Source organism: Ictidomys tridecemlineatus, chromosome 12 (assembly GCF_052094955.1).
Source record: "Ictidomys tridecemlineatus isolate mIctTri1 chromosome 12, mIctTri1.hap1, whole genome shotgun sequence".
Taxonomy (NCBI): domain Eukaryota; kingdom Metazoa; phylum Chordata; class Mammalia; order Rodentia; family Sciuridae; genus Ictidomys; species Ictidomys tridecemlineatus.
The window spans coordinates 14,767,609-14,793,109 of NC_135488.1; the positions used below are offsets into that span (position 1 = coordinate 14,767,609).

The 25,501-nt window shown below is 60.1% G+C and overlaps 2 long non-coding RNA genes across 7 annotated transcripts; one reads left to right on the plus strand and one right to left on the minus strand.

The window, feature by feature from the left end:
* The first annotated feature begins 1,375 nt into the window (after positions 1 to 1,375).
* On the plus strand, positions 1,376 to 6,291 carry LOC144369066 (uncharacterized). Of its 4 annotated transcripts, XR_013428508.1 has the most exons (4): positions 1,376 to 1,525; positions 1,609 to 2,044; positions 2,550 to 2,678; positions 5,383 to 6,291. It is a non-coding gene; the product is annotated as an uncharacterized LOC144369066 (long non-coding RNA). The 4 variants fall into 4 exon arrangements; XR_013428509.1 differs by having other exon boundaries at positions 1,386 to 2,198; XR_013428507.1 differs by having other exon boundaries at positions 1,391 to 2,044.
* A 3,630-nt stretch (positions 6,292 to 9,921) lies between these two features.
* LOC144369064 (uncharacterized) lies at positions 9,922 to 23,905 on the minus strand. 3 transcript variants are annotated; one of them, XR_013428504.1, is made up of 7 exons: positions 22,457 to 23,905; positions 20,943 to 21,106; positions 20,307 to 20,412; positions 19,070 to 19,843; positions 17,720 to 17,997; positions 13,727 to 16,483; positions 9,922 to 13,642 (listed from the first exon to the last, which is right to left on the minus strand). It is a non-coding gene; the product is annotated as an uncharacterized LOC144369064 (long non-coding RNA). The 3 variants fall into 3 exon arrangements; XR_013428505.1 differs by adding an exon at positions 16,796 to 17,194 and having other exon boundaries at positions 9,922 to 16,483; XR_013428503.1 differs by having other exon boundaries at positions 9,922 to 16,483.
* Positions 23,906 to 25,501: the final 1,596 nt, after the last annotated feature.

Consider the following 25,501-nt stretch of genomic DNA (forward strand, 5'->3'; position numbering starts at 1 on the left):
CCAGTGGACCTGGGTTCCTGGGTCATGGCTGAGCCCAGCTACGCAGACCCTGTGCCCAGGCCTGCGGGAGGGGAATGAGAACCCACTGAGGGATGAGAACCCTCCCAAGGGCGTATGTGGTCTGTGAGTGAACAACTGCAGCAGTGATCTGTACCCGGGAGCCCCTTTCAGCCTCTGTGCTTGGGGTGTGGAGACGGTGGCTGGACGTCTCACCAGGGAGCTCCCGTCGGTGGCACCGCTAAAGACCGTAACTGGGTCTAGACGTTGGGCAGCGTATCATCAGCGTTTGTTGCTATAACTAAATACTTGAGGCAGGCTGCTGATAAAAGGAGATTGTTCAGCTCACAGTTTGGGAGGTTCAAATGGGGTTCCTGCGTGGGCCCAGCTCTGGGAGGGCCTTCTTGGCTGTGCCACCTCTCGGCAATGGCAATGGCGGAGCCATCACATCTGGAAATGGGAGGCCTGGGAGGCTGGGTAGGGCCAGGCACAGGCTTCTACCAGTAACCTGGTCTCGCAAGGGTTGGGCACACCACAGCGACCTGAGGACCCCCCACCAGTTCCACATCCACCCGGGGGGCCACCCCATCCAACCCCAGCAGGCAGGTTTCACAGGTGACGATACGGGAAGAGCAGACCAGGAGAACAGCAGTGGGCGCGGTGTGAGGGCCGCTACGGCCCCTCAGCATGTGCAGCCCTGACCTCACGCAGGGGTGAAGCAGGTGGGGCTCCGGGGGTGGCTCACGAGTCTCACAGGAGGGCTCAGCACCCTGATAAAAGAGGCCCGAGAGACCCTCGTCCTTGCACCATGTGAGGAGGCAGCGGGAGCGGAGGAAGAAGAAAGGGGGCCGCTTGCATGTGGGGTGGACGTGGAGGGCCCCGTGGGGAAAGCCAGGAGGTGCCAGAGGGGGAAGAGGGAGCCCTGGGGTGCAGGGCCCCTGCACAGGCCACACGGTGTCCAGAGGCAAGACTGGATGCCAGGGCAGGGGAGCCAAGGCAGCTGGACTGGGGGAAGTGGTCACCCTGCTGCTGAGCTGCCCTCTGGAAAGCAGGACCACCTTATTGTGCTTTGGGTCTTCAACCCTCTCGGCTGATGGACTGACGACGGTTGTGCATGGTTGGCAAGGAGAGGCCTGGCTCTCGGGAGCTGAGGTGGCTCCCTGTCTCTGTGGGACCTGGGTTCTCGACTCTTTCACAGGAGTAGAAGATGCCGGCCCGAGACGTTCCGAGGCAGTGGGCCATCCCCCACCGTGAGCCTTCTCTGCGGGTCCGTGGAGGGCACCCACCCTCGGTCTCTGTTGTCCTGACGAAAGCAGGGCTTGCCTTGCCCCAGGCCCCGGGGCCAGCGCAGGGCAGGTGGCAGGCAGCCCGCAGCCCCCACCCCTGCACCTGGGCTCCTGGCGCTCCCTCCTTCCCTGTGCAGCGGCGGATGATACTTGACTAGTTGCCAAACATTCTATTTTGGTCTCTGAGCTCATGTGACTGAGCCGTGACAAGGAGGCCGTCTTTCACACCAGCCGAGTCACGGGTAAGGCTCTGATGTGGGTATTTTTGGTGTGGGTCAGAACTGTGCTGTTTCTAAATGTTCTCTTTCTCCTCCCCTAAAACCAGCAGGAGGCCCGGAGGGGAGGCAGCTGAACTTCGGAAAGGGGGTCACAGAGGAGCCTGAGGCAGGGTCTGGGGGCCCCCTGCAGGGTCGGGGCGTCCCGGCTTCCCTCCAGCCCTCCTCCAACACGGGCTCTTCACACACTGACTTTGTGAGCTAAGCGTTCCTCATGCTGCAGTCCCTGGTCTTCTAAGTGACATTGATTGAGAAACCTGAATGGGCGGTGTTTATGAAGGACACTCAGCACTGACCGGGCACTGAGGTTGGGGCTTGCATATTGAGGAGGAGCATCCTGGATAATTAACCTCTGAGGCCTGGGGACCCCAAAATAGTCGGCAGGGAGGCCTCCAGGAAGAGCAGCGAAGTCAATGCGGTCAATTATTTGTCATTTACAATTTAAATAAACCCCCGTGATCCCATTAACATCTCAGTCAGAATCGGGTAAGCCGCTGTGTGAGGTGTGAGGTGTGCAGTTGTTTTTCTGGGACCAGGCCAGCTCCTTCCTGGACTTCACCCGGAAGGACTGGGAGGACTGGGGCTTCTCAGCTGTGGGCTGTGTCCGGAGTGGACTGGACCCGGGAAAAGAATCCAGGAAGTGAGGGTGGAGCGGAGGGTGCCAGGGGGTGCAGACAGGGAGGAGGCAGCTCAGGGGGGCAGCTGCAGGGCAGGTGGGGCAGCAGGTGAGGAGGAGGGTGTTAGAGGACCCCCCTCCCCCCAGCCGGCCAAGCACAGGCCCCAGCAGGAGCGCGTAGGACTCTCCTTTTACCACAGTCCAACCTCCACCTTCTGTCAGCTGCCTGGAGTAAGGTGATGAGCCCTGAAGGTGCACTTTGGGCAGGGCGTGGTGAGAGAGGAGTGGCCCCTCTTGGGCCACTGATCGGCTTGGGCTGTCCAGGGAAAACTTTCTGAAAAGTCTCATGTGCTTTTTTTTCATTTTTTTTTTCAGTATTATTTTCAAAGGACCAGCTGGCAGTTGACAGCTATTGAAAGGAGAAAAGATGATTACCAAATCAAAGTGGGACGCCAGCCGTGTGCTGTGGGGACTGGAAGAAGGAATCGGAGCCTTTCCACCTCTGTGAGTTGGGATTCCACCCCTCTGTGTGTGTGCATATGGGCGTGTGCATCCGTGTGTGTACGTGTGGGTGTGTGCGTGTGCTCTGGGGACCCACAGCCTCAGGGGTCGAGGAAGGCCTGTTCACACAGAGAGGCTGCTGAGAGGGGCCCCCACATGGACCCCCTGGGTGGTTTGCACCCCGAGAGGAAAGCCCTGGACAGCGTTTGTGAGTGCTGATGGGGCCGCCCACTGTGCCTCCTGCCCCACCGCCTCTTGGCTGAGCATGTGAGGTTTCAGCTCCATCTGTGGCATCTCCTGACCTCACGTCCAGCTTAGCAGCAGCCTGTGCTCCAGGCAGACCTTCACCCAGCCCGACCTCAAGAGCTTGATAAGCTCTCCATTATTGGACTTCCGGAGCTCTCTTCTGGTGGAGAGGGAAGAGAGAGGCTTACCCCACACAGGGGCCTCTGCTCCCCAACACCTGGGCTGTATTTCTCCCAGGAAGGCTGTGGGACCAGGAGACACCCCTTCAAGTCCACCAAGAGTTGGCAAGAAAGACCCTTGATCACCAAGGGACATAGGGGACTCCCCTCCAGGCTCCCCTGGCCTTCCATCAGGAGTCTGACCTCTTTGTCAGGAGTCAGGACTTTTCCAAAGCCTTGCTCTCGTTCTCCATGGTGAGAGTCAGAGATGGCCCAGTAGCTTGGTGCTGACACCCAGGTGTCCCCAGGAGAGTCCTTCCCGGCCTGCCTCCGGGTCACACAGCATGGGGCCAGCTCTGATGGTGCTGGATCTTCCACCTGGGGATGCCCTTGGGTAGCTGGAGATGACCGTGGACTCCCTGGATGGCTACCCAGGAGGGCTACCCCATGCACACTCACAGAATTCTGCAGCTAAGTCAGTGGCACCGTTGGGCCATCCAGGGCTGGGCTGACCAGTGGAACTTCCTGTGGTGTGGAACCACCTAGGTGGCCACTGTCCAACATGGCGGCACCAGCCACACATGGTTGTGAACACTTGAAGTACAGCCAGTGCAGGTGACCAAAGGCACCCCGAGAAGTCCACTTGGGGAGTCACAGCACATCTGTTAGGACCACAGCATCACGGAGCCTTGTGGCTCCTGGGTGCAGGACACACCCTCTTGTGAGGATTTGTTAGACAACCACCCCCCAGAGAGGGCCAAGCACAGGCCCCAGCAGAAGCGCTGGCGACTCTCCTTTTTCCACAGTCTGTCACCTGCCTGGAGTGAGGTGCTGAGCCCCCTGAAGGCACACTTCGGGAAGGGGGTGGTGAGAGAGAAGTGGCCCTCATGGGCCCATGGGGAACCCTAAGCTCTAGCTGACCACACAGCTGGAGAGGGGTGGGCTTGGGGGCAGCAGGTGTAGCATGGAATGTTCTGGACGAGCTTTGGTCATGGGGAGAAGGAGGCCAGAAGGAGAAAGCAGTCAGGGCGGGTCCCAGGCCGGGGCAGCTGGCACTGGGAGGTGATGGGGAAGGCCACCACCCTCTCCTCCTCCTCCCAGGCACCCACCTTCAGCCCCAGAGCCACCAGATCACGTGGCCTTTCCAGCGTCGGCAGGGGATGGCCTCTTCTGAAGCCAGTCAACTGCCCAGCCTTGCTGTTGGCACTGAGTTCCAGGCTGTACCGGTGACCTGCCCAGCCCAGGTGCAAAGCCATGACCAGCTGGTGGCTCCAGGTGGCCTGCTGGTGGCTGGGCAGGAGGGGCTTCTAGCTGGGGGAGTGAGGAAGCCAAAGCCAACCCCAGCTTTCTCAGAGGCAGGTCCACTTGGAGAGGCCAGGAGCGGCCCCCAGCCCCAGTGAAGGGGAGCACCGCAGCCTGGAGCAGGTGGCTTGTGGGCAGCTTGACTCGCATGGTCAACACAGCAAGCCCACGGGGACAAGGACACCAAGGCCCAGGAGGCTCAAGGGAAGGTGGGGCTCACAGCCTCACTCCTGGGACAGAGGATCCAGGCTCCGACCAGGCTCCAGCCCACACAGCCAGTGACCCAGGCGAGTCCCTAACCTCACCGTGCCTCAGTTTCCACGGCTGTAAATTGCTCAAGCCTGGGCCTCGTCAGACCCTGGGGATGGCCCTCCTGGGCCGGACCAGCCTTCCCGGGTCAGTCTAAGCACAGGCGCTCAGGCGGCTGCTCCACAGCACAGCAGGGAAGATCCGCTGCCCAAGGGCCTTGACCCAGAGGGGGCTGTCCCTCCTCTCTCCCCAAGGGCAGGGTCGAGGCCAAGGGGCTGGGCACGGGGCTTCCAGCCTCCTGTTTGAGGTCACCAGCTGAGTCAGTGGGTGTTCACCAACTTCATCAGGACCCCAGGTGACATCCTTGTTCAGAGAAGAAAAGCCAGGAGCCATGAGGGAGGGGGGACCCCCCTCCAGGCCAGAACCCCAGTGCTCTCAGGGGACAAAGCCAAAATGCATCCAGGAGAGCCCTGCCTGCCAACCAGAAGGCCCAGGGGACTGTCCACGGGAGTCCTGGCTTCTCCGAGTGGAAGGGGGTTCTCCCTACAGAGGCGTGGGGCAAAGTGCCTGCTGTCCCCTCCCACTGCGTGTTCAAGTCCTGGGGCCTGGTGACCAGGGCGAGCCATCATGTCAGTTGGAGTTCTTCCTGGGATCTGGCCTGTGGTAGGGACTGAGCTGCATTCCCCCAAAGTCCACCATTGACGTCCTCTCCCGCCCTTGCCGCCTCTGAATGTTCCTCTGTTTGGAAATAGGGTCCTCATAGATGTCACTGACCAGGACAAGGTCACAGAGGAGTGATGCAGACTTCCTTCCTCAAAGGCTCACGGAACACAGCCCGTCACCCAGGAGAAGCCGGGGGAAGACCAAGGCGAGGCCAGGCTGCTTGTCCCTCCAGCCAGGCATCCTGGGGACTGCAGCCAACCGCCAGAAGCTGGGAGAGAAGCTGGGAGAGAAGCCGGGACGCACTCTCCTCCCACCGAGGGAACGCGCCCTGCAGACACCTCCGCTCACACCTCTGCCCTCCAGACAGTGAGAGCAGACGCTGCCTGTGAGCCACCATCTGGCATGGAGCAGGCACAGCTTCCTGCAGCTCAGGCAGAGCCAAAGCTCCAGGGCCCGGGGGCCGCCAGGGACAGTTGTGCAGCTCAAGCTGGAGCACTGAGCAGCCAGCTGTGCTGAGGGGGAGCCCGGGCACCCTGGTGGCCCCCAAATCCTGTCCCCTTCCCCACAGCTCCAGGGACCAGCACTGCCCTCCCCTGGACTCTCTCATGTCCGGCCAGCTCCCTTCTCCATCTGCTGGGCGTGGGCACCCTCTGAGGGTGGAAGTGGCAGGGGACAGCAGGAGCTCACTGTGGGAGCGTTTTGATGAGGCTCGTCTTCAACGGTGGACTCCTGAAGGCCAGGGCAGGCTCCCAGAGCTGAGCACTTTCCCTGGGTTTCTGGCCCCAGGCAGCCCCCAAGATGTCCACCAGGGCAGACACACTGCCGTGTCCTGTCCCCAGGCCACTCCCATTTCCTCCTGGGCAGAAGCTCTGCAGCTAGGGCACAGGACTGCGCCCCGGTGGAATGGACGTGGACCCAGGTCTGCCTGGGAACACCACAGGTGGCCTCTGTCCCTGGATGGTGACATTCCTGCTGTGCAGTTGGTGGAAGAAGGAAAATGGAAGCCTGCGGGCCTTAGACCACACAATGGTGATGCTGAAACGGCAGACCCTGGACCCGGCCTTGACTGCTGGCTCCTGGGACGTGACGCGCCTGTCCTGGGTGCTCCCCCAGTGGGTCTCCCGCGAGGAGTGAGAGCCTCCCAGCCTCCAGGTGCACAAAGGGGACAGGCCTGCCCTGAGGGAGCTGCTGGGACGCTCTCCATGGTCCTGACCTACGGGCAAGGGAGAGCCCACAGCAGACCCTAAGGAGGGGCAGGAGGAAAACAGGAAGTCACCTCCCTCGTCACCCCGAGTCCTGTTCTGCAGCTCCCCACCCCAAGCCTGGCCCGGCAGTTCTGGGGAACCTGGCCCCCGGGGTGCAGAGCCCACCACTCCACCTCGCAACCCTGGAGTGAGTCTGTTAGAACTCTCAGCCACGCAGAAGTGACAGTGAGGTGGTGACCGTGCCTGCTACGTCATCTTTCTTGGTCACCTAGGAACAGCCTGAGCCATGGCTTCCCCCTCTGGCTGGGGAGGCTCCTGGTCTTCCATGGTGGGGAGATGGACCACAGTGCTGCCCAGCAGGGACACCTCAGGGGTCCAGCTCTTGGTGCCAGCAGGACCTGGGAGTCACCTGAAGGGTGGGAGGTTTTCAGAAGACACACACCCACTCCTTCACCCCTGTAGGGATGCCCCGGCAAACACGGCAGAGTGGGTGGCTTAGGTGACAGAAGGTATTGTCCCATGGCTCTGGAGACAAGGAGTCCAAGACAAAGGGCCAGCAGGCAACAGCTCTAGGGATCGTCTGACCCAGGCCCCTCCCCATCTCCTGGTGGTGACTGGTGATTTGGTAGCAGAACCCTCACCCCCACCTCTGCCCTTGGCTTCACACAGCCTGGTCCCTGCGTGGGTCTGGGTCCAAATTCCCCTTTTCATAAGGACAGTCACATGGGATGAAGGCCCACCCTGATGACTTTAATTCATCTTGACTTCCTCTCCAGGGAAGGTTTTGGGGGGTCAGGAACAACCTGTCTTACTGGGGACACCCTCCCACCCACCCCCAACTTAGGAACAAGTGGATGGTTTGGCAGGAAAATACGAGTCAGAGAGAAAGAACAGAACGGGAGCCCTGGCAGCTGGGGGGTTCCACCAGGATCCTGACTTAGAGCCACAGCCAAGGTGGGGCCCGAGTTGAACACGCCCCCAGGCCCCCGGGAAACCCACAGCCTGATGGCCTCACTGGTGGTCAGGCAGGTGCAGGGACAGCAGCCACCTGGCCCTCGGAGAATCCCTAACCCTGGGGCTCCTGCTGGCAGCCCTCAAGACCCACCTGCCCCTCCTCCATTCGCTCCTTCCCCCCAGCCCCCAGCCGCCCAGCAAGGCCGGGACAGGGAGGGGCGCCTCAGCTCGGAGAGGAGCCTGGTCCCCCCGCCCCCCACACATCTGAGCACAGCACCATAAATTGGGAGCCCATGACAGATGGCTAAAGCCGTGCAGCTCAAAATAAATGACACCATAATGTCTGTTCAGAGACTGAGTGACAGAAACGTGCTCTCAAGTCCCCCGCGGGGCCCTGCCTCCTGCCCACTGGCCTTGACCCCCACCTACCGACCAGCGTGCCTGAGTAGGCACCTGCTGAATACTGTTGGATGACACAGGTGGATCAGAGGCCAGTCTGGCCTTGAAATTAAACATTCTTTTCTTATGTTTCATAATTAAAATGTTTTTGGTTTTATGAACCTGAGTATGAATGGTAACAAGTGTGTGAATAAATTTTTTAAAATGAATTCTGTGAAGAGGCATCTCAAGGGACTGAGGCCAGCTGCGCAGTCTGAGGGAAGAGTCCTCCGTGGCCACCTTGCTTCATGGGCCAGCTACAAAGCAGGGGTCCCTGGGCACCCTCACTGCAGACCCCTGGCTGAAGATGTGAAAGTGTTCCCAAAAGTACTATCACGTAACTCCCCAGAACACTCAAAGCACAGGACAGCAACGCCTGCATTTAGGGTTTTGTGACAGCAAGAAATACCGTCTAGAAGCACTTGGGGGAGAGGTGGTGGAGAGGGAGGGTGGGAGAGTGCCCAGTGCGAAGCCCTGTGTCCCCCGGCCTTCTCGCCCCAGTACCAAGGTGTGACCCTCCACACCAGTGCCACCCATCGGGGAAGCCTGCCTGAGCATCACAGAGTTCCCGAGCACTCAATGGGCTGGTCACCAGCCACGTGGACACTCTGACTCCTGCCATTCCCCTCCAGGAAGTCAGCTGAAGCCCCTGTCCCCTACCCCCAGCCTCCATCCTGGTCTTTCTGGCCTGACCAGCGGCCTTCCTGAGTCTTTTCATAAGCATGGAGTAGCCAGGGGCCTGCCACAGGTCAGGCTGTCAGCACAGGACATGACAAGGGGCCGAGGCCACTTCCCAGGACTAGGACAACGGGCAGACCTGTGTTCAGGTGGGTCGCAGTCTTCGCGACACTGTGACCTCAGCTTGCGATCCCCGTGTGAAGGGTGCGTGTGTTCTGGACACCTAAGGAGACGCGTGGGAGAATTTGTGGCAGAGTTATTGGACATCATGGAGGTGTGGACATGGGTGACCACACACGGCTGCCTGAGACATTCTGTCTCCAACAGTCTCCTTCGACAGAGAGCTACCCCTGCAGTGTCGGGCCTCTCAGTCCCGGTGAGTGGCAGCCGCAGGCTGCAGGGAGGGGCGAGCCTCATGAGGACCCCTTCCCTTCAGAATCCAGGGTCAGTTATCAAACATTGCTCCCGATGAGAGCTCCTCCTCCCCAGCCTTGTGCAGGAACCTGAAGATTCACAAATCCATTTTTAAATATTCAAAAGGCGCTGTTATCTACCTAAGTAGATGGGCTGAAGCGCCAGGAGCCGTTGCTGAACAATCAAAACTCGCTCAGCGGGGGTTACAGGTTGAATTGTGCCCCCCCCCAATTCTTAGGCTGAGTTCCCGACCCCCAGGCCCTGCTGGGTGTAGGGTCATGTAGAGGAGATTAGTTTAGGCGAGGTCATGTGGACTAGGGTGGCCCCCACCAGTCCGCCTGGAGCCCTTATCAGAAGAGGAGACCAGGACCCAGGCTCACGGAGGGACGGCCCTGGGGTTCAGGGTGAGCCCCTGTCTGTGGCTGAGGAGAGAGGCCCAGGGATGAAGCACCCCCCACTTCCTGGACTTGGCCTCCAGGTGGTAGGAAGCAAACGGTACTGCCCAGGCCGCCCCCCAGTGTGCCAGGGCAGCGGGGTCAGGGGCACTGGCCTCGGGTGGAGGGAAAACACGTCCCACAAACACACCACGCCCTGTTGGCACGAACCTGGCTTCTCCCAGAGAGATTGGCAGAAAGAGCACTGAGCCCCCATCCAGGGTGAGCCCCCAGAGGCCCTGGCCCGACCCTCTCTGCTCCACCTGTTGATTTAGGAGATGGGGCATCACTCACCAGAGTTCTGCCCGCAGCCTCATCTTGGCATTTTGACCAATGCCAACTCCGGGGTGTACCTGGGCAGCCCACCCCACCCCAAGTCCTAGAGGCCATGATGAAATCACTACACCCAGCCCAGGGACCACCCAGAGAAGAGGGTTCTGAAAAGTGGGAAAAGAGAGGAATTGACCATCCGTCACTTGGAGAATCAGGCACCGAGGCGATCGCATCCATTCCAAGGATCATTGTTTCAACTGACCGTGTGGTTCCAGCCCTCAAACAGGGAGGCCGGAGAGGCCAGCAGGGAGACCGGGCAGCCCGGCCTGATGGGTGGCACCCCACAGTGTCTCTGACTACAGAAGCAGCGCGCAGGCTCACAGGAGACAGGCGGGTGCTGGGAAGTCCATCCACCCTCACGGAGATGAGCTTAGGGCACTAGTGCAGGACGGTGAGCTAGACATGCTGTGGGGAGGTCTCTCTGCCAGGAAGAGGAGGAAGGAGCCGGTTGACAAAATCAGCTTCTCACTTCTGCCCTTGGTTTAAGGGACGCTGCTCTGACCCTGTTCCCACCCAAAGCTTGGTTTGCCTCTAGGTTCATGTCAGCGGGAGAGATCCCCAGAAGGGGAGTCACCAATCTCAGGCCAGTCGCTCAGCGGGAAGACTGCCCTGCTCCCGGAGAGCAGCAGTGCCCAGGAGGGCCCCCCACTGACCCAGGCTAGAGCAAGGTAACAGTAGACCAGAGAGTTTCCCACTCGTCTCTGAAAGTAGTCACACCTGGGCGGCTGCCAAGGGCCGGAGCTGGGGATCGGCTCAGGACGCCCTCAGTCCTCGTCTGCACCTCTGGAGGTCATCTGAAGGGTCTGTGCACTTGACAGCCCATTCACTGGCCTGTGCTGGCCCTTCAGCTGAAGCCTGGTCAGTGCCCACCTGGACCCAGCCCTGGGAAGAGACCCCTCGGCCCCCGTGCTGTCCAGAGCTGTGTGTAAGCGCGATCCGGGCGAACAGAAACGCGTTTCCTCTCTCCACTGGCTCCTCTCCTCTTTGCCAGGAGACAGACTTTGCTCTCCGCAGGCAAATGCATTTGGCTCCTGAGTAAAGACGGGAGATTCCAGGTGTTTCCAGGCATGCGGGCACCCCCGACAATGGCCCCATTCGCTGCCGTTGCGGCCTCTTGCCTGGCTCCACGTCCTTGGTCACACATGGTGGGGATCGAGTCTCTCTGCTCTTTGTCCAACAGCAGGGCTCTGCTGAGCTTCCAGAAACCAACCCTGGTTGTGAGACTCAAAAGAGGCTGGGCACAGGGGACGGTCAGCCTGGCCAGAGCTTCAGGTGCTTTCAAAGGAGCAGGTTTTCCTCCAGGAGGCCACCGTCCATTAGAAGGAAAGATGGGCAGGTGTCATTCATATAGCCAGGGGCACGGCCAGCTCAGTGGTCTCCTGGGGCAGCCTCCAGGGACACCACTATGTCCACACGGTTTCTCATGCCCATGATTTTGGGCCAGGATAAAACACAGTGTCTGAGACAGACCTGGGCCTTGTGTGATCTGGATTTATGTTCCAGCCCTGCCACTTGCTGCAGTGTGACCTCACGGTGTCCTTGAGCATATGAACTCACAGCTTCCCATCAGGTTGAGGAACAAATGAGACGCATAGCCCACAGATGTCTCCAGTGGCCCCGCCACACACAGCCCTTGGTCCACCAGATCCCACTCACTGAGGACCTCACCCACTGGGGACCTCCTCTGGACTGGGCCCTGTTCTAGGTGCTGTGGTCACTGCAGTGAATAAGAGACCAACATCCCTCCAGCAGTGGTCAGCAGCACCCATCATTCCTCAGGTCAAAGGCCTGAGGATCATGAGGATCATCTGCTGTCCCTTCGTCCTGGCACCAGGGCTGACTAGTCATTTGGGGAACATTAGGTAAGACCTGCAGACAATTTTTGTTGTCATAACTGGGGAGGAAAGGATGCTACTGGTTGGGAAAGGGTAGATGCCAGGGTTTCTAGACAGCCCACAGGGCACAGGACAGACCCCCACGACAGAGATCCAGCCCCGAGTGTGGACAGTGCCGAGGCTGAGAGCCCTGCCTACTCCAGACCATCAACACAACCACAGGTCACCTCCAGCATGTACCCCAGCCCCACAACTCATCCCCAAACCATAGTCACCACCATCATTACTGTCACCACCATCATTATCACCATTGTCATCATCACCAACATCACTGTCACCACCATCATCATTACCACCACCACCATCATCATCACTGTCACCACCAGCATCACCATCATCATCTTATCACCATAAACATCACCGCCATCATCACTGTCAGCATCGTCATCATCACCATCATCATCACCATCACCACCATCATCATCACTGTCATCATCAGCATCACCATCACTATCATCACCATCATTGCCATCAATGTCACCACCATCATCACTGTCACCACCATCATCATCACCACCATCACCACAACCATCATTACCACTACCACCATCATCATTACTGTCACCACCAGCATCACCATCATCACCATTATCACCATAAACATCACCACCATCATCACTGTCACCATCACCACCATCACCACCATCATCATCACCACCATCACCAGCATCATCACTGTCACCACCAGCATCACCATCATCACCTTATCACCATAAACATCACCGCCATCATCACTATCACCACCGTCATCATCACCATCACCACCATCATCATCACTGTCACCACCAGCATCATCACTGTCACCACCAGCATCACCATCATCACCTTACCACCATAAACATCACCGCCATCATCACTATCACCATCACCACCATCACCACCATCATCATCACCACCACCACCAGCATCATCACTGTCACCACCAGCATCACCATCATCACCTTACCACCATAAACATCACCGCCATCATCACTATCACCATCACCACCATCACCACCATCATCATCACCACCACCACCAGCATCATCACTGTCACTACCAGCATCACCATCATCACCTTATCACCGTAAACATCACCGCCATCATCACTGTCACCATCACAACCATCATCATTACCATCACCACCAGCATCATTACTGTCACCACCAGCATCACTGTAAACATCCCACCATCACCACCATGTCTCAAGGGGTGACCCTGCCCCAGACTCTGGGCTGGGTACTGCTTTAGTCAGCTTTTTTGCTGCTGGGACTAGGAGACCCGACCAGCCCAGCTGCAGAGGAGGAACAGTTCATTTGAGGGCTCATGGTTTCCACGACCTCAATCCACGGATAGCAGGCTTCATTCCTCGGGGCTCCAGGTGAGGCTGCACATCATGGCAGAAGAGTGTGGTGGAGAGGAGTGGCTCCCATGGTGACCAGGACACAAGCAGAGAGGGGACCCACTCACCAGATAAAAGTCAGACACCCCCCAGCCGCAGCCCAGTGCCCGCCTCCTCCAGCCACACCCGCCAGCCTTAGGCGACCACTCAGCTCATCCCTGTCGGGGATGAGGTCACCGACTGGGGCAAGGCTCCCACAGCCCAGTGATGTCTCCTGAACCTTCTTGCGTTGTGTCACCCGTGAGCTTGGGAGGACACCTCAGATCCAAACCATAACAGGTGCTTTCCACACATCCCCCCATCGCATGTAAATCCCCCACTCCCGGCCACACACACACACACACACATACACACACGCACACGCGCACACACACGCACACACACACACGCACACACACGCACACGCACATAAACATGCACACGCACGCACACGCACATGCACACGCACGCACACGCACACGTGCACATGCACACGCGCACGCGCACATGCACACGCAAGCACCCCTCTGTGAGGAGGACATTGCTGCCCTGACTGCACAACCCACGTCCCACCAGCTCCGAGTGAACCTGCCTAAACTCTGCAATAGGCTTCCTGGCCGTCAGAGGACCTGTGGGACCTGAGGGTGAGTCACTGGCCTCCTGTCCCCCAGCTTGCCTCCCTGTACGTGGGGACATAATGGCCGTCAGAGGACCCGTGGGACCTGAGGGTGAGTCACTGGCCTCCCTGTCCCCCAGCTTCCCCCCCTGTACATGGGGACATAATGGCACCAGCTTCGCTGATTCGGAAGGACCCCATGAGTGGGCCCATGAAGCAACTGGAGTAGAACCCGGCAGAGTGAGTCCTGGACACGGGTCAGCCAGGCCCTGGGCTGGTTTTAACGAGGACACTGAGGCCTTCAGGGGCGAGCACCTCCCTCCGGGTCCTCTGGGAAGGGCTCGGCCCCCGCCCACCACTGCACGAGGCACGGCTGCTCTCAGGACAAGAGACGCTCGTCTTCCAAACGACCAAGACCTGGCTCCCGGCTCTTGTTCCAGGCGACCTCAGAGAGGAGGATGTCCTTCTGGTTTCTGTCCATGCTCTAGAAGCGGCAGACGCCCTACGCGAGGCTCCTGTGATCCCCACGGCTTGACCTTTCGGGAACCCCATCCTCCTCTCCAGCCTGCCGAGGCCATGTCCAGGAAATGTGAGACTTCTCGCCACCCCTCCCCGCCCGCCTCCCGGCCGGTATCCTAATCACCGCCCCCCGGCCAGCTTGCTGCTTGCCCAGCGAGTGTGGTCTACGTGGTCTACGAGACCAGCCTTCCAAGAGCAGCCATCGAGGCTCTGGTGGCATTTGCTCCTCTGTAAATCAGCCTGTCTGCAGGCTGGGAAGTGCTCTGAAGTAGTTCAGATTAAAGTTCTGATTACAGTGGAGAGGCAGTGCAGCCAGGGCCTGGGCGGCTGAGGGAGACGGAGAGAGAGAAAGCCATTATCCCCCATCGAGGGGATCCCCAGCCCTGAGGAGGGAGGGAGCCCGAAGTCTTTCCTCCACCCTGGAGGCAGGGGCTGGCCTCGGAGGTGCTCAGAAACCTCCGGCACAGAGCCCTGGGAACCGGCTACAGGGAGACAGACTCCCGCCTCCCGCGGCCCTCCCACCCCCCAGAGCCCAGCATGGGCTGTCTCACCACGCTGGCCCTGGACCGCTCTTCCCTCCTCCCCCTCACGCCTGTGGCCCTCAGCTGTGGCAGAGCCGCCCCCTCAGGAACCCTTCCCTGGACGGGGCAGCCAAGCGGCCACCTCTATATGGGCCTTTGTGTCCACTCACATCCTCCCGGGGATCACCCTGCTGGTTCCCTGGGGCATGCCATGCCTGTGTCCTGGACACAGCTCTGGGCATCTGGGGTCCCTGGAACACCCCAAAGAACCCCAGGAGAACAGCTGAGTCCTCGGTGCCTTCAAGCCCAGAGGTGGGGAGGCCAGAGCACTCCCTGGCCCTTTGGAGAAGCCCCAGGGACACAGCCATCCTCAGGGACTAAGCAGGAGGAGGAATGTGATGTCCCAGAATCTCAGGGACAGATGGGTGGGTCCTGCCCACCGCCCAGCTCTCCTCTTTCTCTCCTGCTTTGGGTCCTCCTCGCCTGGCGTGGGGTGATGGCCACTCCCACCTGGATTCTTGGAATGGTCCCTGGTTTATTCTTAAATTCTTCCACAGGGCAAAGCCAGACACGTTTGCCAAAACTGACCCTGAACCTGGCACCAGCTGGGCAGGGCCTCGTACTGTGGGTCACCCTGTGGGCCGTCCCAGCAGGCCCTGAGTTGAGAACTGCTGGCCACTTGTACCTGGGAGGGGACGGAACCCGCTGGGCCCTCCTCTTATCTGTGTGCCAGCCCCTGGCCAGCACCTGGCCACAAGGAGAAAGCTGCTAGAACCTCACTTTACAAAGTCCTCAGCCTGAGCCGCACTGGCCAAGCGGGCCCTCCTGGCCTGGGCAGGCACAGATGGTTCCAGAACTCAATTTGCAGAAACCAGACCCTGAAGACCCCAGCTACGTCCAGCGCAGCATCAGCGTGGAGCGGAACCCAGAGCTGGACAGCAACGCCTGCCCTGCCCAGGGCCTCTGTCAACAGGGCGTGTGGCAAGAGGCGTCCCTAGCTGAGGGGAAGCCATGTCCCATGGAGAACTGGCGTCATCTTCCAGACCTGTCACCTGACGGTGCCATATGGCGGGGGGAGGGGACGTTCCTTCTGCCAGTGGTGCTCCAGGTGACTCCTGTGCTTGGAAAAGATGAGCAGGGCTCCCAGAGTGTCCCAGACACAGCTGCCCACATTGGCCAGTAGCCCAGAGACCGCAGATGGCCTCAGCAGCCACTGGAGGTGGGGACAGGGACACGTGGGCCATGGAGCCCCTCTCCCTCACCAAGGGCAGCTTCCGCTGTGTCCTGTCATTCACCTTGAACTAAAGGCTGTGACGGGGGAAGCCCAGAGCGGCCTGTCCTGCATTTCCTGACGTCCTGCGGGCTCCTGGCTGGCTGAGGATGGAACCCTCCCAGGTGTCCCTGTGAGTTTCCAGGGCCACAGAAACCAGTGCCACCGACCAGGGGCTTGACCTCAGGAACTTCTCCTGTCCTAGCCTGGAGGGCAGAGGTCCAAGGCCAAGATGCAGGGGGAGGTCCATCTGGGGCCGTAGTGGCCTGGGCCCTGACAGTGGCCATGGCTGAAGTCCTTCTTCCCCAGTCGTCTGTGTCCAAATGTCCCTTTGTATTGGCACTTGTTCATGTGGGAGGAGGGCCACCCTCACGGGCCTGATGAGTTTCCCACAGAGGGGACTGGCTGACCTCTGTATGGTGTCCCCAGTAGGACAGAGTCACAGGGACTTCCAGATGCGGAATCCCCGGGGGACACTGTCTCTTAGGGTCTGATCTGGAACCGCTTGGTCCCCAGTGTGGTGCTGCTGGAGGCCAGAACCTTCAGGGGGGACCTGGTGGGAGGAAGAAGGTCACAGGGGTCATGGGGCCCCAGCCTTGGCTAACACCGTCCAGCCACAGCACAGCCCATGGGACGCCCAGCGGATGCCCCCAGAGCAGCTCAGAGGAGGGAGCTATCCCAGGACCTGGAGATCGGGACAGGCCAGCTGATGGGCTGGTGGGAGGGGCCAGGAGATACCCCCATTCCCCAGTGGCCAGGGAGCTGCATCCCAGAGTCCAGAATGCGTCCTGACCAGAGCCGCCCTGGACGGACCTGTGAGGTCAGTTCCCCTCTCAGGGCCACAAGCCAGCCTCACGATGCTCACGGGGATCCAGCTTCCGTGACCCGGTGTTTGTCTGACACACACAGATGCAAAATGAGCCCAGTGGAAAGATCCCCGGTGGTTAGACGGCAGCACCTGACGCTGTGCACTCCTTCACTGATCCAAGAAGTATTCTGAGACCCTACTGCATGCAGCCTAGCTCTGAGGGCTGAGGACGCTCATGATTTTAGGTCCTGGGAGCCCCCGATGTCCAGCACAAACAGCAGAGGCTGCACAGGGACAGCTTTACTTCTGCTGCCCAGGTTGTTTGGCAGCCTTGCTGCATGAAGTCCCAGGGGTGACCCTCCTTGCCTGCTGCTGCTCTGCTCACCACAGTCTTGTCTCCCAAGAGAGCCCTGTGGTTCAAGATGGCTGCTCTAGCTCGAGCCATTTCAGCTGCATCTAAGCCAGCATGAAGAAGGCACAAAGGAAGAATGTGTGCCTCTCCCTTAGAGTCACTTCCTGGGAGGTTCCACCCACATGCACTAATGTTCCACAGGCTCTAACACAGCCCTGGGGCCACATCAGCTGCAAGGGGAGCTGGCACCCAAGTCACCCCCTAACTAAGCAAAACCCCACGGGAGCAGGGCCAGCTCACATGGCCAGAGGGCAGCTCTCCACAGCCTGAGAGACACCCAGGCTCACAAGCCCCCACCCATGCTTGTTCCGAAGCATGGCAGGGTCCAAGTCCAGAGCTCACAGTGTCACCGCCCCATGACGAGAAAGGCGGGACAGGTGGTCACCTCCGTTCAGACCTCTCTCCTGTCCCGTCCTGTGATGTTAGGGGCAGCTGAAATGCCTCTCCAGGCCCTCTCCAGAGCCTCCTCTGAAACCTGCCCCTCCCAGCGTCACTCAGGGCTTGTCCTGGCCAAAGCAGCACAGAGCCCCGTCAGCGTCCTGGGGGCTGCTGCACCACATCACACCAACCTGTCGCCTTTGGACGGCACAGAGCCCTCCTCTGGTGCCTGGAGGCCGGAAGTCTGAAATCAAGGTGTCACAGGGCCATGCTCCCTCCAGACACTCCAGGGACACGTCCCCTGCCTCTTCCAGCTCCTGGGGGTCCAGGCCTGGCGTAGCCTGTGGCCACCTCACTCTGTCTCCGCCTCCATCTTCTTGGCCTTTCCTCTGTGTCTGTGTCCCTTCTGTCTCTTTAAGGACACCCGCCATCCACTGTGCCCTCTGCTCACTTCCACCCAGACTCGGTTCTGCAGGGGAAGCAGGGGTGGAGACTCGGGGGAGCCGGAGGGACCCCCCACAGCAGGGCACATGGTGGTCTGAGCTGAGAGCAATGGAGAGCTCGCAGGAGCTGGGACACAGCTCTGACGAGGCCAGCCGGGGGCCGGCTAAGGCCCTGACGAACACAATTACGAGAAAGTTCTAGATGAGCCCAAACTGGGATTAAGCAGGAGGGGTCAGCTTGTCTCTGAGGGGCCCCGGGAGGAGCCACAGCCCATCCAGGCACTGCCCAGAGCCCTTCTCAGCCGTGGCTACCAGCCCAGGTCATGTCCAGGGCCCTGACTCTGATGTGTCCCCATGACCTTGTGGCGTTGGCAGGAAGAGCCCGCACACCTGGTCCAGGTGTGTCTAGAACAGGTGAGGAGAGTCCCGCCACTCGATCCCTGCAGGAGCACTCCGACCCAGGGCTTGGACAGGGCAGGCCTGGGAGCCTGCATTGCTCCCCCGTCCCTGAGAGAACCAAGCCGCTGGGCCCCAGAACGACACCAGGAGAGGACTGCAGAGGGCAGTGAGCACGCGGAGCCTGCTGGGAAGGTGCTGGGCTCGCCCTCTGGCCCCGGCCCTGGGCCGCAGGGTCGGAGGGCAGCCGGGTTCCAGGGCCCTCCACCGCCCACCCTTGTCCAGCGCCCACCAGAGGCCCCAGGCCTGAGTCTCCTGGGTGGACCTTGCCCTGTCGGTCCTCCAACCCATATGGAGTCGTCCCTCCAGGTTGCCAGGAAGACCCTCAGACTGGAGCAGGGGTGCAGGAACCTCCTCCAAGCCCCGCGGTTGTCCTGGGCAGGCACCTCCCGCCCCGCGTGCTGACTGACGGCCCCATGTGTTTTCTTTACAGTGGGGCCGTGTCCAACCACCAAGTACACAGTGCTATTTCAATGATAATCACAGGCTCCCGAGCCTGCGCAAGCTCCACTATCAGCGGGTGCCTGTGCCACCTGGCAGGGGAGGACGCGACCCCCCACCTTGGGGCACCTCACAGGGCATCCCTGCAAAACAGACTGTGACTCTGTAGACCCACCCGATCCTCACGGACAGTCGACTCACAGCCCTGCCTGTGACCCGTGGCAGTGGGGGACTCGCAGCCGACGATCCAACAGCTCCCCGCAGCCTGTGTGCCAAGCCAAGCTGGTGGCCAGGGTGGATGGCCGGGGCCCGCCTGCACCTCCCTGCGTCTCCTCAGCCTCGAAGCAGATGAGAAAACAGCCTGCAGACTGCGCACAGGACCCAGCGAGGTCCAAGGAGACGAAGAGCCCGACAGCAGTACCCAAAGCACAGGGCAGGGTCCTCCAGTGGCTATGACCAGCCAGGTGGCCCTGTCAGTGCCTGCACTGGGCGGGTGGGGGGTCTGAAAACAGCGAAGCTCCGCCCTGCATCCTGGGGGGCCTCTGACGTCCAGGGCCAGCAGGGCCGGCTCCCCTGACAGCTCTGGGCAGGACCCTTCCCGCCCTGTCCATGGGCCTCACTGCAGCCCCTGCCCTCGTCTCTATACCGCCTTCTCCCTCTGCGCCCCTTCCTCTCTCTTAAAGGGGCACCAGTCGCTGGATTAGGGCCCCTCTCATCCAGTGTGACCCCCCTTCCTAAGGACATTTGCAAAGACACAGAGTAGCCAGCAAACTCAGGTGTCCAAGAAACGCCTCCAGAGTCCTCCTCCAGGTCCAGGCAGCGATGCTGGGCAGGCAGAGGTGGTGGCTGCCATGGTGCGTGGAATGGGGCTTTCTGTTACTTGCCAGCCTCCCGGTGTCACCTGGGCGCAGGTTTGAGAGCCTCTATCCAGGCCATCTCAACAGCTCATGGCCAGGTTTCTGACTCCTTTGTCACCTAAAAGCATAGCTCTGCTCTTCCCCTGCTCCATCACTTCCCACAGCTCCCTACTGCCTGTACCAGCCACTAGCATTAGCTCTCCCTGCTTCTCTGGACACCGTCCACTCCCACCAGGTCCAAGCACACCTGTAGCAGCACAGCTTGGCCTGTGGGGGCGGCTTGTCACTCCCCTTCTCCACCCATTTGTTGGCTTGGTCAGCTGACATTTAGGATGATTCACCACGCGTGTCCCAGGTGCTGTTCTAGGTTCTGGACACAGAGTAGCCAGTAAACCATCCCTGCCTCCCTGTCCTTGTGGAGTTCTGGGGAACCACCCACCCCTCCAGACCCACCGCTCTCAGCATCGGCCCCAAGGCCCTGGCCCACACTGGCTGCCCTGCTGAGGCCCACCTCCCCTAATCTGTCCAGCGCCCACACACACCTGGACCCCAGTTCCAGCCAGGGCCTTGGTCCTGCTCACCTCTGACCCCAGGTGCTTAAACTCTCCTGAGACTGGAGGAAGTTGATCAACGTGTCCAAGGGAGCACTTGGTGGCTGGCCCAGACTGTACCCCAGCTCAGGGGGCCCTGGAGAAAGGAACAGGACCCAAAAATGTCATGGACACGGAGAGGGAGGGTGCGACAGACTGAGAGGAGCCTCCTGTGGGAGAGGCCAGGGGCTGGCCGGTCGGCTCCTCCCGAGCCTGACCCAACCTGCTGCAGGGGGCTCCTGTGTGGAGCTCCCAACCTGGCCCCTCGGCCAGCGCTGAGCCGTCCCTCCCCTTCCCTCCCATTCTCTCCCTCCCATTCTCTCCCTCCCTCCCCTTCCCTCCCTCCCTCCCTCCCTCCCTCCCCTTCCCTCCCTCCCTCCTCATCTCCTTGCTCTCTAGCTGCTCTCTGCTCTCCACACCCCTTGTCCTTCTCAAGAGCTGGCCAAGAGGACCCGAAGGACAGCTAAGTCACCTCCGGGTTCCGTGAGCCCCTCCCTGCTCTGCACACTTGGGTCATTTCTGGGCAGATGAAGGATCCACAAGACTCAGACCCACAGGGAAGAGGCCCAGGGAAGAGGCCCTGCACAGGACAGAGGAGGCAGAGAGCAGAGCGGCGCAGCTCCTCACCAAGAGCAGCAGGGACTGGCCACTGAAGCTGGGCAGGGCAGGAGGACCCTCCAGTGCCTGCAGCGGGAGCTGGCCCTGCACACCTGGACTCCGGACTTCTGGGCCTCTGAAAGAAGAGCCTTCTGTGGTTCAGAGTCCCCTGGTGTGGACGTTGGTTCCAGCAGCTGCAGGACACGAGCAGAATAAACCCTAAAATGCCAATCTCCCCCTGGCCCTTGTGCTCAGGCTCCTCCCGTTTTCATCACACACAAAATAAAGATCAAATCCTCAAGGCGCTGAGTCTCCAGGGCCCTGAGTGGCTGCCGTCCACAGCCTGGTCCCTCTCCCGCTGGCCCCAGCCATGGAGGCAGTGCCGACTCGGCCCCTCTGCTGGATGGCTCTCCCCTCCCCGCTGCCCACAAACTCCCCTTCAACTCTGTCCCTTTCTCTCTAACAGGGTTTCAGCTTGGAAAGACTTAAACACATGAAAGAGAACCCCCTGCCTCAGACCCCGCCCGGGACCCCAGTGTAGCACAGGGAGCCCCGAGGCCCTACGGCCAGCCTCTGCCCCCCTGCCTCCTTCCTGCCCCTGTTTCCACCTCTCACTCTCCGCCTACCTCTTCCCTCTGCCCCGTGGGGTATCAGGAGTACTCAGCAAGTTTCACAAACAGCACCCTATCCTGCCACTACTCAGCAAGCTGCTTTGTTGTCAGGGTCTGACTGTGGCCCATCCACGTTGATAAACATCCATGGGTCCCTGTGTTTTCCCGGGCGGGCGCTGTCTCTCCTGTCTCTCGTGCCCCTCCCTCTCCTCGCCCAGCCCCCAGCCCCCACCGTCTCCACTCCCCGCCTGCAGAGGTGCAGCCCGGCCTGGCACCCCGGCTCTCCCTAGACGGGGCTGCCAGGCTGCTCTTTGCGGGTCTCTAAGCAGGCGTGTGGATGTGCCTCTGGTCACTGTCCCAGGAGAGAGGCCAAGGGTGGCAGTAAGTGAGCGGTTTCAGTTTTACTGCCCATAATCCAGTTACTCTCCTGGGGGCTGCATCAACTCCACGCCCCACAGTGGAGAGTCCGCCCGCCTTCCGGCCTCCGCTCGTCCAGCAAGTGCTTACTTAACTCCTACCAGCAGGAGATGACCCGCAGGTGCTGAGCAGCCCAGCACAGGACAGGCAGAGTGGACACCGGGCTGTCCTCCTGGACCACAGGCCCACAGCTGACCAGTTTGCCCTGGGGAGAGCCAGGCACAGCTCTGTGCCTCAGTGTCCCCATCTAAGGTATTTGATAAATTCTAAAACACACATGTAAGTAGAGATACCTGCACAGGTGTGCATACACCTGCACAGGTACGAACACAGACGTGGACACTGGAACAGACACACAACCCAAGGAAGGTGAGAACACAGGTGCAGACACAGGTGACCCAGCACAGATACAGACAGCCATGTAGATGTGGGCACGCGTGGCCCAGGTGGCCTTGAGCACACACAGGCCCTGTGTGAGTGGCCCCTGTGCCTCGGGTTCCCACCTACAGCACCCACCAGAAGCCCGAGGAGGAGGATCCCGCAAGATGGTGATGCACGGCACGGGTCAGCGTCGAGGCAGTGCAGGGCCCACATGGCCGTCTCCCCAGGTCTAGGTCCTGCCAGCACAGACCAGCAGGAACTCACCGTGGTCAGCGTGGGCTTATGGATCCTGGCAACAGAAGGATCACACACCGTGGGGAGCCCTGGGGCAAGTCCCTGAGAGTCAGGAGAGCGCCTTCTAGATTTAAGGTCACATTAGGAGATCTGAGGGTTTGGGGGACGCAGGGCTTTGCTCTGGATTGGGTGCTGCCAGAGAGTGGGGGTAATTTGGTGTCTGCTGTCTTCATTGTTTGAATGTAGAAGGTTGGGACAGTGGGTGAGGGTGGAGCTTTGATTGGTGAAGAATGTGCTGTCACTCCTACTGGTCAGGCTGGGGCAACTGGTCCTTCTGTGACCTGTGTTCAAAGTGGTCATGGAGTGACCGTTTACGCATTAGAGCAGGAGAACTCTGAGGCCCCTCCCTCCCATAGACCCTGCTGCTGTAGTCACTGGGGTCTCTGGAGGGTCCCCCACCCACTAAACAGGCTTCTGACTTGGATCCTTGCTCAGCGACCCTGTGGTCCCAGGGGTGGCTGGCCAGCCTCCCCCCCACCAGCCTGTGTGTCCCCCCACAGGGCAGACCCTGTGGTCCCAGGGGTGGCTGGCCAGCCTCTCCCCTCCCCAGCCTGTGTGTCTGGTCTTCCCAGAAATCCTCAAGGGAGGAGGTTCCCAGCCTCCTCAAAATCCAGAAGACCTGGACTCAGGCAAGAGGGACGGACACTGGGAGGGCCTCCCTCCACTATGTGCACCCCGTGTGACAAACAGAGCAAACCACCAGCTCATGTGGCCGGCAATGGTGCCCACGTGGACAGGTGAACGTCTTTTAACTCAGTGATGGTAGTGGGCAGCGCAGTGTCCCACAAAATCATGTCCACCCATATCCCAGGATGTGGCTTTATTTGAAAACAGGGTCTTTGTGGATGTCATCAAGCTGAGTCCATAAAGGATTTTGTGGCCCTTGGCCCAATGACTGGCATCCTCAGAAGAAGAAAGGACACAGAGACCCAGGAAAGCAGGCCACACGAGGACAGAAGCAGAGGAGGAGTGACACTCTTCAAGCCCAGGTCTCCAAGATGTCAGCAGCCACCTGAAACCCGGAGAGAGGCTGGGAAAGGGCTCGATCCTCCCTCCCAGCCTCGGCAGCACCACCCCAGCCCACACCGGGGCTTCAGGTCCTGAGAATGGGTTCTGCTGGTGTGAGCTGCCCAGTGCACGGGGACTTGACATGGCAGCTCAGGAAACCTGCATAGGGACCTTGGTGGCCGTTCCCCTGCCTACTCCCCGTCTGTCCCCGAGGGTGGAGGACAGGGACCCTCCCTGGCATGGCCAAGCCCCCTTGTCCCCGGGCTCTTGCTCAGGCACCCATCCTGCCTTGGCTAGGTGGCGGCTCCTGCTGCTTGGCCCATGGAGCCACCCTTGGGTAATGACCGTCATCATGTGACTGTGGTGTTGCTGGCACTGGTGATCTGTCATTGTTAACGTTTATGAAGTGACTGGTCCATCTGCAGCAAATGATAATAATAAAAAATAGGAATTGCTCCCCTCTGATGGCCACAACCCGCAGGGAACCAAGCGTCTGGAAAGGAAGAAGGGCCCCAATGCCCGGGTAGTGCTGGGACAGGACCAGCAGGTCACTAAAGACCCCAGGCTCCTCTTCTCAGCCCTAAGAGCCCCTGGAAGTTGTTGGCTGATGCTGACCTCTAGCCGTTCTAGGGAGGCAGGAGAAGGTGGCCATCCATTGGCCATCGGTCAGTGCCCGTGACAAGCCCAGATGGGTCAGGCAGACCCAGAAGGAGGAAGGAGTTGAACTCAGACCTGTGTCTGCCTCAAGTAAGACCAGGGCTCGGGGCCAGATACTCACGACTTCTACGTGGGGTCCTGGAGCCAGGGAAGGGGTAGGGTGACCGCATCCCCCAAGGCAGGCACAGGGAAATCACAAGTGCACGTCACTCCTGGATGACCAGTCCACCGCCATCTTCACTGCCTCCATGCTATGAGAGAGTCAAAATGACCAGTGTCAACAGGGAGCCTCACCCACTGCTGTTGGGTGACAGAAGCCCTGTCCCCCCACCCCCCTGGGGACCCCTCACAGGATGCGCAAGTCTCCATATGGGTTTCAGAGGAGACCTGCACAGACTGCCCTTCTGGGAAGCAGCAGGTGGCCTCTGCAGCGCTCCACTGTTGGGGTCAGGGCAGTGTCCCTCAGCTGTCCCTCATCTCAGGAAGCACCTCCTGCCAGCCCCTGAGGCTTCAGAGGCCTGCCCCTGTCCCAGGCCAGCCTCCATCACAGCGGAGGCCATCCCCTGTCCCAGGCCAGCCCCCGTCACAGCGGAGACCCTGATGGAATCCACACAGACTGGATTTGGGCTGGAGACAGTGGGTCAGGAGGTAACAGGGGGCTGGGGACAGGGCAGCTGAGGAGGCCAGGCCAAGGCCTGCAGGACGAACCGCCCAGGACCGTGCACACATTGGGTGGCTAATTCAAGGACATGCTGCCCTCAGTGTCTTTGATCAGGACCTAAAAGTTCCTGTGATGACCAGGTCCCTCCAGGGGCCAGGCCCTGGGGACAAGCTTCTGTGTTCACATTTGAGATCAAGACTCGGACAGCAGGTGCCGTTCCCGGTTTGACAGGTTCCAGTTGGATGGGGAGAGCCCCTGGCCCAACCCCTCCATCCGGCCAGCTGCTGTCCCAGTGTGGACCTCCCAGGGGGCCGGGCCTGGCTGAGGGAGGGCACACCTGGAGGTACAGCATAAACAGCGACCAGGCGGGGCCAGCAGCCTAGGACACACCTGCCGTGACACACCTGCCCAGGGAAACCATCTTTGCCTGGAAGGAGCAATTCACTTCAGAGGATGATTGTAAGAGAGAAAGGGGCAACTTTGCAGTGGGAGGGGCCGTTGCCATGGGAGGGACCATGCAAGAGGGAGGGGCCGTTGCCATGGGGAGGAGAAAAATCTGG